Raw genomic sequence first — 12241 nt, forward strand, 5'->3', positions numbered from 1 at the left:
TGTTTTTCATCTCCCGCCCAAGAACCCACAATGGTCCCTGGACCCTGCTGATTGGAATAGTTGTGCTCACCGACGCAGCAGCAGAAACACTAGTTTTCTTCCTAGACCACAAAGAGGACCAAGAAAAATCTGATTTAGTGGCCTTTACCAACAACGCATTCTCAAAAACCTGTTAGAGTCCTAAGTGTTATCTCCTGGTAGTATTGGGACGTTACCCCTGTCCTATAAAGATGATATGCCCCAGAAATGGAGTGGAGGGCCACACCCTGAGGGAGGGAAGGGATCTCCAGGGTTGGAAGAGTGACGCCTTTTGTCCTCACTTCTCATCATATGAATAGGAAGGATATCATTTCTGAGGCTCCCCATATCCTAGCTTTAGGAATAGCCTTTGTTAGGCCTGCTTGTCTGAGGAGGGATCCTAAAAGGATAGTTGGTCTCCCCATCTGACATGGCTTTGGGCAAAAATTATGTCTAATTGGTGAGCCTGGGTGCCTAAAGAAAGGAACTGAGTCCTGAAATTTATACTAGAAGTCATTCTTATAGGAGAAACTAGAAAAGCACCAGAGGCAGGGAGTGGTTTTTAGAAGTGGGACTAGCCTCAGAGAAGACACACAGGAGGAAGTTGTCTGACAGGCGTTAGAACCCAGGAGGCAAGGGTCAGGATAGACAGGATAGATGGACGAGTCTCGCTTGGGCAATGTGACTTTGACAGTTCCGCTCATGGCTACAGGGTCAACTAACTTTTTGTCAGGAACCCGGACCTGAATGGGTTTCCTCTCTGTGGACCCTTGGCTCAGCCCAGAAGTACAGGAAAAGTGAAAGCTGGTTCCAGGCAAACCAATGCTCCCAACTCAGAAGAGTCAGGGGTTGTTAAAGAGCCCTTTTCCAGAAAGCCTGACACCCGTATCTTTAGTCCGGGGGCCATGCTAGTTGCTTTTAAGTGGCCGACAGGTGCCCAGCGTTTAGCCCCCGAATTCTAAGGAAAAATAGAACAGACTAGCAAGTGAAAGGGGTCCAATGGTACTCACCACTTGGCAATAGTCCCATCTAGGTTGCCAAGATGTGTCCAGAGTTGTTCCTTCCGGTGTTTTCTTGGTCTTACTGACTTCAAGAATGAAGCCACGGACCTTCACGGTGTTACAGCTCTTAAAGGTGGCATGGACCCAAAGAGTGAGCAGCAGCAAGATTTATTGTGAAGAGCGAAAGAACAAAGCTTCCACAGCATGGAAGGGGACCCAAGTGGATTGCTGCTGCTGGCTGGGGTGGCCACCTTTTATTCCCTTATTTGTCCCCACCCATGTCTTGCTGATTGGTCCATTTTACAGAGGGCCAATTGGTCCGTTTTACAAACTTCTAGCTAGCTACCGACCGCTGATTGGTTCATTTTACAATCCTAGCTACAGAGTGCTGATTGGCGCATTTTACAATCCTCTTGTAAGATGGAAAAGTTCTCCAAGTCCCCACCCAACCCAGAAGTCCAGCAGGCTTCACTTCTCACTACCTCCCACACAATGCGAAAAACAAAAAACTCACTCCAACAAAATGAAGGTCTCCAGTGTCCCCTTGAATAGGTAAATGATGCCCCACAAAAGTTAATTTACAACTGTTTATTCATTCAATCTCAGTCTGACAATATGCTCTCCACTGTGTCAAGGCTGTGAAGCTGTTTTTAAAAAGACACTTCTTAAGACCTTGCACCTATCATTTCCATTAAAATATGCAAGTCCTGTCTCCTAGAGCCTAGCTTGTTTTTTCACACATTTCAGGTAGCAACTCACCATCTGGTGGTCCATATTTGAGTACCCAAACTAGCCAAGTGGACTCTGTCAGAGTGTATGGGGCAGATGTGAAAGATGGGCCCCACAATCCAATCTATATAATTTGTTACTAAATAGTTACTATGCTGTGGGCTGGGCGCCGTGGCTCAGGCCTGTAATTCCAGCAGTTTGGGAGGCCAAGGCAGGCGGCTCACCTGAGGTTGGGAGTTTGAGACCAGCCTGACCAACATGGAGAAACCCCGTCTCTACTAAAAATACAAAATTAGCCGGGCGTGGTGGTGCATGCCTGTAATCCCAGCTACTCGGGAGGCTGAGGCAGGACAATAGCTTGAACCCGGGAGGCAGAGGTTGCAGTGAGCTGAGATCGTGCCATTGCACTCCAGCCTGGGCAACAAGAGTGAAGCTCCATATCAAAAAAAAGAAAAAAAAAGTTCCTATGCTAAATAATTTTAAGGAAATAATATGATTGGGGAAGATGAGAAGAAATAGAACACCTGGTAAAAGTCATGAACTTTCCGATAACTTCAGTTGCTATTCTTGTTTATCTAAATATCTAGTTTTCTGTTCTTCTTTAAAGAAATCCTTTAAATTATCATGCCTATAATACTCCTAGGCATTGTAAAACCTCTTAGCCTACTTAGAGCTTCAGTCAGCCAAGGCCACTTTCAGCTTTAGCAGTTATACCCTTTTGATGATTTCTTTCATTGCCTGTTATAACTGTGTCATTAATAGTAGAGCTTCTCTCAGTCAGCAACCATTGATCTCTTCTCAACAACCAGATTCAGGTAAGACCTCAAATAGTCCTTTCTGTAGCTAGATCCCATTTGCTTTTACATTTCCTCTGCTAAGTCAGAAAAAGAGAACATGGAAAAAAGATCACGTCTTTTCCCTCATCCACCTGAAATCCTCTGACTCTCCCTTTCCAATGGGAATCCAGTTGCCTAAGTTACTAAGTTTCTAACTAGGATAGCTCCTACACACTCTATAAAACCTACTACTCCAACTTCCCCCACTGTTCTAATGAACCATTAATTAGCGTCAAAAGCTCATCTATAGTGAAGCAGACCTTTCCAAAGTTCTTAAACAGCTATGAAGATTATTAAGAGAATTCAAGATCTGAGATCAGGGATCAGTAAGCTTTTTCTGTATCAACCAGATGATAAATATTTTAGGCTTTGCAGGCCACATATGTTCTCTGTCAAGACTACTTAAGTCTCCCTTTATAGCTTGAAGGAGGACATAGACGGCCAGGCGCGGTGGCTCACGCCTGTAATCCCAACACTTTGGGAGACCAAGGTGGGTGGATCATGAGGTCAGGAGATCGAGACCATCCTGGTGAAACCCTGCCTCTTCTAAAAATACAAACATTAGCCAGGTGTGGTGGCATGTGCCTATAGTCCCAGCTACTTGGGAGGCTGAGGCAGGAGAATCGCTTGAACCAGGGAGGCAGAGGTTGCAGTGAGCTGAGATCACGCCACTGCACTCCAGCCTGGCAACAGAGTGAGACTCCATCTCAAAAAAAAAAAAAAAGAAAGAAAGAAAGAAAGAAAGAGGACATAGACAATATGTAAACAAATAGCTGTGGCTATGTTCTAGTAAAACTTTATTTGTGGACACTAAAGTTTAAATTTCATGTAATTTTTATGTGTTACAAAATATTCTTCCTTAAAAAATGTTTAATATTAATGTAAAACCATTCTTAGCTCACAGGCAGCAGGCCAGATTTGGCTCATAGGCCATAAATTGCCAATCTCTGCCTCAGATGACTAAATGCCCAACTATGCTCCAACAGTAAATTGTATAATAATAAATAACAATAAGTCATGCCAGGTGTGGTGGCTCACACCTCTAATCCCAGCACTTTGGGAGGCCAAGGCGGGTGGATCACCTGAAGTCAGGAGTTCAAGACCAGCCCAGCCAACATGGTGAAACACCACCTCTATTAAAAATACAAAAATTAGCTGGGTGGTGGCGGATGCCTGTAATCCCAGCTACTCAGGAGGCCGAGGCATGGGAATCGCTTGAACCCTGGAGGCAGAAGTTGCAGTGAGCTGAGATCCCACCACCGCACTCCAGCCTAGGGCATAGAGCAAGACTCTGTCTCCAAAAAAAGAAATAGTAATAAGTCAAAGAAGACAGGCAGGGTGCAGTGGCTCACTCCTGTAATCCTAGTACTTTGGAAAGGCCAAGGCGGGCAGATCACTTGAGGCCAGAAGTTCAAGACCAGCCTGGCCAACATGACGAAACCCTGTCTCTACTGAAAATTGGCCAGGCATGCTGGCGCACGCCTGTAGTCCTAGCTACTCGGTTGGCTGAGGCATGAGAATCGCTTGAACCCAGGAGGTGGAGGTTGCAGTGAGCCAAGATCATGCCACTGCACTTCAGCCTGGGCAACAGAGCAAGACTCTGTCTCAATAAATGAATGAATGAATAAATAAATAAATAAGTCAAAGAAGACAGGCATCAGCTGGGACCAAAATAATCAAAAACTTCCTGGGGAAAGTGAAATTTGGGTTAGGCCTTAAAGGAAGAGTAGAATATAAACAAATGGAGAACAGGAGAGAAGAAGGAGGAAAAGATGTGTCTCTCTGGTATCTGGGTGACAATAAGAAAAAAATGGTGAAAGAAAACTCAGGTTTTGAATGGAGAAATTGCAGGAGATATGGCAGGGTCCTGAGTATCAGAATAAGGAATTTAAATTTAGCCTTCATACAAATAGCACCTTTAGGTTATTCTTGCAGAAGAAACATGGGACTGATTTGACAAGAGAAACACGAAGAGCAGGAAGGCCAAGATGGGGACGCTGCAGTTGTACAAAGTGTAGGATCCTGGATGAGTGTAGTGACAGTAACAGAAGAGAAGACACAGCATCAAGAAACACATGACATAAGAAATCTACAAGACTTGGTGACTAGAAAGATTTAGAGGAGGATTCACAGTGACTTTGGAATTCAAGATTGGGAAATTGGGAAAATTCTTCAATCTTTCATCGGCTGTTAAGCACACATTATGACCAGGACAGATGCTGAGTGTTGGGGTAGAAAAACCTACACAACATACAGCTTATGGTGTAGTAGGGGAGAGACAGTCCTGTGAATGCAAAGGCATGGTATTGTCATAGGTTACCTGATAGAAGTCTGGGCAAGTACAGTGGGAGTCCAGAGAAAGGAACAGAATGAAATGTAATCTGCAGAGACATCAGAAGTGACTACTCAACCTGAGCCACACAGTGAAACTCTATCTCTACAAAAAATAAAAATAAAAATTAGCTGAGTGTGGTAGTGTGTACCTCTAGTCCCAGCTACTTAGGAGGCTGAGGCAGGAGGATTTTTTGAGCTCAGGAGGTTGACGCTGCATTGAGCCATGATGGCACCACTGCATTCCAGTCTGGGTGACAGAGTGAGACCCTGTCTCAAAAAAATAAAAATAACAAAGAGTGACTACTAAGAACAGCAAGATTTGGCCAGGCACAGTGACTCATGCCTGTAATTGCAGCACTTTGAGAAGCCGAGGCAGGAGGATCCCTTGAGCCCAGGAGTTCAAGACCAGCCTGGGCAACATAGTGAGACCCCATATCTCAAAAAATAAAAATAAATTAAAAAAATAAAAATAAAAAGAACAGCAAGATTTCCTGGAACTAAAGTTGTAGATTTTGGAGACATTCACATACTGAGATGAGGGTAAACGAAATGAAGCATATAAACTGTGAACTGTGATGTTAAAATATTAGACATTTTTACTTTTTACCAGAGCCTCATGTAGAAATTAAGTATTAGGGAAGAACACGAAAGAAGGGTAGGAAGGTTAAGATCAAGTTTAGGTCACGGGCGTAGGGGCTCACACCTGCAATCCCGACACTTTGGGAGGCGAAGGCAGCTGGATCTTAAATGACCAGGAGTTTGAGACCAGCCTGACCAACATGGCGAAACCCTGTCTCTACTAAAAGTACAAAAATTAGCCAGGTGTGGTGGCGGGCGCCTGTAATCCAAGCTACTCTGGAGGCTGAGGCACAAGGCTTGTTTGAGCCCAGGAAGTGGAGGTTGCAGTAAGCCAAGATCACACCATGGCACTCCAGGCTTGGTGACAGAGCAAGACTCCGTCTCAAAATTTTTAAAAAAAGGAGCATTTGGGAACAAAAAACCCCACAGTTTCCAGAGTTTTCGTAGTTTTTCCTAACTCATGGGCCTAGAAAAAAGAAGGATCAATTAGAGAAGAAAGAAACAAAGACCTATTAGAAATACAAATGGAGAACTGAGAATATGTAACATCATAGAGGTTAGTGAGAAAAAGTTTCAAAGAAGAGAAAGTAGTTGTTAGGAGGTCAAAAGCAGAAGGGAGGATGGTTGATTGGGAGAAACATGAAAGAAAGCCCATTGAATTCAATAGACCATAGGAGATTGGTGGTAAATTTAAAGAAAGAAGATTAAAACCAGATTATAAGGCTCAAAAGAAAGGAACTCCTCCTGTTCAAAGAAGTGTTTGTGCCAGAATATGGGAGGCTAAACAGGACATAACAGGCCCAGACTGGATATTTGGCTTGATAGATACTTGAGTGAGGTCAGCCAGATAGCAAATGCAAACATAGCAAGTAGGAACAGCAGGTAGGAACAGTTCAGAAGTATGAAAGGAGTCAGGAATAGGACTAGAAGACTAATGTGAGTCTGGCCAGGCAGGAGGATTGCTGGAGCCAAGGAGTTCAAGACCACCCTGGGCAATATAGTGAGACCCTGTTTCTTCAAAAAATAAACAAAATTAGCCAGGTGTGGTGCAATGCACCTGTAGTCCTAGCTACCTGGGAGGCCAATGCAGGAAATTCATTCTCTTGAGCCCAGGAAGTGGAGGCCGCAGTGAGTGGTGGTCACACCACTGCACTCCTGTCTGGGCAACAGAACAAGACCTATCTCAGAGTTTATTTTATTTTATTTTGTTTTATTTTTTAATTAATTAATTACATATTTTGAGACAAAGTCTCCCTCTGTCACCCAGGCTGGAGTGCAATGGCATGATCTCAGTTCACTGCAACCTCCGCCTCCCAGGTTCAAGGCATTCTCAAGCCTCAGCCTCCTGAGTAGCCGGGATTATAGGCACCCACCATCACACCTGGCTATTTTTTGTATTTTTAGTAGAGACAAGGTTTCACCATGTTAGCCAGGCTGGTCTTGAACTCAAGTGAGCCACCCGCCTCGCCTCCCGGAGTGGTCATATCTCAGAATTTTTTTTAAAAAAGCTATGAAAGGCCGGGTGCAGTGGCTCATGCCTGTAATCCCAGCACTTTGGGAGGCCGAGGCAGGTGGATCAGGAGGTCAGGAGTTCAAGACCAGCCTGGCCAACATGGTGAAACCCTGTCTCTACTAAAAATACAAAAAGTAGCCAGGCATGGTGGTGTGCACCTGTAGTCCCAACTACTCAGGAGGCTGAGGCGGGAGAATCACTTGAACCCAGAAGGCGAAAGTTGCAGTGAGCCAAGATCAAGCCGCTGCACTCCGACCTGGGTGACAGAGTGAGACTCTGTCTCAAAAAAAAAAAAAAAACAAGCTTTGGAAGACAGCAGCTAGGCCGAGTGCGGTGGCTCACACTTGTAACTCCAGCACTTTGGGAGGCAGAGGCGGGTGGACCACCTGAGGTCAGGAGTTTGAGACCAGCCCAACCAACATGGTGAAACCCAGTCTCTACTGAAAATACAAAATTAGCCAGGTATGGTGGTGCATGCCTGTAATCCCAGCTACTTGGGCGGCTGAGGCAGGAGAATTGCTTGAACCCAAGAGGCAGAGGTTGCAGTGAGCCAAGATCATGCCACTGCACTCACAGCCTGGGCAACAAGAGCGAAACTCCATCTCAAAAAAAAATAAAATAAAAAAGAAAGCAGCTAAAAGGGAAATAGAAATGTATTCAGAAGATAGTGCTAGCAAAATGCCTGGCACAAAGTAGATACCCATTACATATTTATTGAATGAATGAGCGTACTCATTCGCAAACAATAGCATGTGATGTTGCACGAAAAGAGCATGGATTTGAAATCAGATGTTAATTTGTATCCCAGTCCATTTATTCATTCCATAAATATTTATTATATATGCTTGGAGTACATAAGACCCTAAGGATCCCCAAATGACAGGTGCAGCCCTTGACTTCATCAACTCACAGTTGATTGACAGAGTCAGAAAGAAACAGACAGTTGTCCTGCAGTGTGATAAGTGCTGTGACAAATTTGTGTACAGAGGTGTAGCTCTATTAGGCTCACCGAGGTGATCTGCAGTACCCAGGCCTGAAGGACCAAGAGGATCAGGAGGATGAGGGGAAGAGGGTTTGAAAATAAGGATGTGTGAGGCAATTCCAACCAGAGGGAACAACAAGGGCAGATGTTCAGAGGTGGGTGAGCACAGCTTGTTCGGGGAACTCTAAATGCTTAAGCACATCTAGAGCCAAAGTGTGATGTGCTAGGTCAGGGGAGGGAAGTGGAGACAGAATAGGTGAAGCCAGAGTGATTAAATAGGGGCCAGATCACAAAGGACTTTATGTGACATGCTAAAGAGATTGGATTTTATCCTGAAGGTGATGGAAAGCAAATGAAGAATTTTAAGCAGGGAAGAGACACGATCAAATTTGCATTTTAGAAATAGCAACAGCATGGAGGATGGGTTGGAAGGAGATGAGGCTGGGAGCAGGGAGAATAATTGAATAGTCTGCTGCAGCAGTAAGTGGAAAATGATGAGGGCCTAAACGCAGCTAAGAGGTAGTGGGCATGTAGAGGTCAGAAGATAGGAATGACAGGTCATGGCATTTGGTCATTTATAGGGAATGAGGGAGAGAAAGGAGACTAGGTGACTCACCAATTTCTGGTTTGGCATCTGGGAGAAGACAGCAGTAAAAGGGGAAGGAAAGGAAGAAGGTAAGAGAATGAATATATGTTGATTTCCTTGCATGTTTCAAGCACCCTGTAAAGAATTTTACATTTTACTACTTTATTACTTTGTTTAGTCTTCACAGCAAACCTGGATAACGAGTGTTATTAACCCTTTTTTTTCCAGGAAAGAAAACTGAAATTCAGAGAGCTTAACCCATCAGGTCACAATCCTCACAGGTGTTTTTCAGACCCTGGCCTGGAAGAGGCATGTTGGAAGAGGGTGAGGGTATCAGTTAACCCTGAAAGCCTGTTCACTATGGATGCCAGGGGCATCCTGCAGCAGATTCTACTCTCTGTCTGCTTTACAGCAGAGACCTGGAAGCCAGGGGAGGGTTTCTGTACACAGAAGAGCAAACTCAAAGCAGTCTGTTCCAAAGGAAACCCCATCTCAAAGAACTTCAGGGTGGACTTCTGCAAGAAGAACAAGGCTTAGTGTAATCCCTGGCCCCAGGTGAAGGGCAGCCCTGGACCAGAACATCTTTCTAGCCTAACTTCGCCCTAAACATTCACTGCTGATGTAGGAAGAGGAAGTATGCCTCCCTTCCCTGGTCCAGTGTTGGCTCAGCCTGATGATATCTGATTCCCAGAGCCCCATGGAGCTGGGTCTCAATCATGGCAAACAATTAGAGAAGCGGCAAAAAATAAGTAATTCAGCTAGCAAGAGCCAGTCGGAATTTGAACATAAGTCTATATGACCCCAAAGCCCATGTTCTTTCCACTTTCTCATGTTGGACTAGTCATCAAGTCAGGTAAGGTAGGAAAAGTTAGTTTGTGGGGGGATTGACAATTCAATTTTAGACATATTGAATTTGAGGTGCCTATGTGAATCCAAGTGGAGTCATCTAATAAACTGTTGGGTATATTGGCCCTTGTATAAGTTATCTAAACAATCTGAGCCTCAGTTTTCTCATCTGTAAAATGACGATATTACCTATCTTACAGTGTTAACACAGGCAAGGAATTTTACATAGTACTCTGCTCATATGGGTACACAAGAAGAATAAATTAAGGGAGCAATTAATACCTATAATATTATACATAGTCTTTACCACAACATTTGTTTGATTATATATTTTCTTTTAAGACCTAGGAATTCAATTTATTTATTCATAATTAATCTGGAAGTGTCTCTGTAATAGGGACTCTCTTTTGTCTCTCCTTCTGGTGCTAATCATGAGTGGACACTTGATAACTTATTACTGGAGTAAATTGTCAACTGTGAAAATGGATTGGCACCCAAGTATGGAGGGCCCTTGTCCTCCTCCTGTAGTCTCTCTCCCAGTTGGCAGTACCACCGTCCACTCAGTCACCCACGCCAGAAACCTGGAGTTATCTTTAATTCCTTGTCTTCTTTCTTAATCCAGGCATTAAAATAGTCACCAAATTCCAATAATTTCACTTTCCACGTATTTCTCAAAACCCTCTCCTCTCCTACATCCTTCCACTATCCTAGCTCCAGCTTAATCTTCTCTCGCCTACATTATGGCTATAGCTTTCTAACTGGTCTCTTTGCCTTCAGTCCTGCCCCCTCAAATCCAACAGCCAGCAGACTAAACTATCTAGAATATAGATATGACAATGTCATTTCACAGCTTTCTCTTTCAAAGTTTCCTGATGGACTCAGTGTTTAGCCTGACACATGAGGTCTCCTGTGTTCTGCCTACATCTCAGCCTTATATTGCACCTCTCCAACCTTATTTCTTCCCACTGCCAGCCTGAAATGTTATGCTCCAGCAAGAGAGGCCCATCTGTGGTTCTACCATATCTACCTTTTTGTATCTGGCTTATTGACCATCTCAGGCTGCACCCTCTGCCTGACCTGCCTTTTATATTCCCCCCCGGCTAACTCATCATTACCCTTTAAAAGTCAACTCAGTTGCCACACCTCCAGAAAGCCTCTCCTGCCTCTTCCTCAATACCCCTTCGCCAAAGCAGAATTAAGCGCCCTACTTTTTCAGTGCCGTAATGCTCTATGCATGGCACCATCACTGATCTGACTCTATTTCTTTATATACGTGTAAAGGTCTGTTTCCCCCATTAGCGGGAATGAGAGTAGGAGAGCATCTTACTCATCTTTTAACTCTAGTGTCTTAAGACATAGGTGGATTCTTGGTCAATATTTGTTGATTGAATAAACTAGTATGAATTGTCAGAGTCACAAAGACACCAACAGATACATACACATAAATATTCTTACCATCTCCCAAGGAACACATCCAAGCATCTGTGCTCTCTGGAACTCAGTTTATTTCAAAACGCAAAGTTATGCATAGTTAGATGCTATACCACTTGAGATGAGGGGTTCTACCAATTCATTCTGGTAAACTAAACAAGGATCTTTTTAACTCAGTCTCTCTCTCTCTCTCTCTCTCTCTCTCTCTCTTTCTCTCTCTCTCTCTCTCTCTGTGTGTGTGTGTGTGTTTATGACTCTAGCCTGCACTTGGGGTTTTAACTCATCTTTAGAGAAACATTAATTATAATTTAATGCAAGTGAAGAAGCAGAAGACATAATAGCAAAACAAAGAAAAATAGGCCGGGTGCAGTGGCTCACGCCTATAATCCCAGCACTTTGGGAGGCCGAGGCAGGTGGATTACGAGGTCAGGAGTCTGAGACCAGCCTGGCCAACATGGTGAAACCCTGTCTCTACTAAAAATACAAAAATTAGCCGGGCATAGTCACTCTGTCACCCAGGCTGGAGTGCAGTGGTTCGATCTTGGCTCACTGCAACCTCTGCCTCCCGGGTTCAAGCAATTCTCCTGCCTCAGCCTCCCAAGTAGCTGGGACTACTGGCGTGCACCACCATCCCCAGTTAATTTTTGTATTTTTAGTAAAAACAGGGTTTCACCATGTTGGCCAGACCTCTTGACTACGTGATCTGCCCGCCTTGGCCTCCCAAAGTGCTGGGATTACAGGCATGAGCCACCCTGCCCGGCCCAAAAAAATTACTTTAAAAAAATAGCACTCTTTATTATTATTATTATTATTATTATTAGAGATAGGGTCTTGCTATGTTGCCCAGGTTGGATTCAAACTCCTGGGCTCAAACCATCCTCTACCTATCTCCAGAGTAGGGGGAATGCACAGGGCATGTCACTGTGCCCTGTGGTCATTCTGATTTAATTCTCAGCCCTCCCTAGTTATGAAGTGAGAGGGTTCTTTGCATAAGCTCTTCATTAGATCCTAGTCTCTCTCTCTGTTTTTTTTAGACAGAGTCTCACTTGTTGTGTGCCCAGGCTGGAGTGCAGTGGCATGATCTCAGTTCACTGCAACCTCCACCTCCTGAGTTCAAGTGATCCTCCCACCTCAGCCTCCCAAGTAGCTGGGATTACAAGTATGTGCTACCATGCCCAGCTAATTTTTGTATTTTTAGTAAAGACAGGGTTTCACCATGTTATCCAGGCTGGTCTCGAACTACTGACGTCAAGTGACCCACCTGCCTCAGCCTCCCAAAGTTCTGGGATTATAGGCTTGAGCCACCGTGCCGGGCCCCTAGTCTCTTAAAAACTTTTTTGGGGGGAGCCTTGTTACACCTCTTCTTTTTTTTTTTTTTTTTTTTTG

Source organism: Mandrillus leucophaeus, unplaced genomic scaffold (assembly GCF_000951045.1).
Source record: "Mandrillus leucophaeus isolate KB7577 unplaced genomic scaffold, Mleu.le_1.0 Scaffold1014, whole genome shotgun sequence".
Classification (NCBI taxonomy): domain Eukaryota; kingdom Metazoa; phylum Chordata; class Mammalia; order Primates; family Cercopithecidae; genus Mandrillus; species Mandrillus leucophaeus.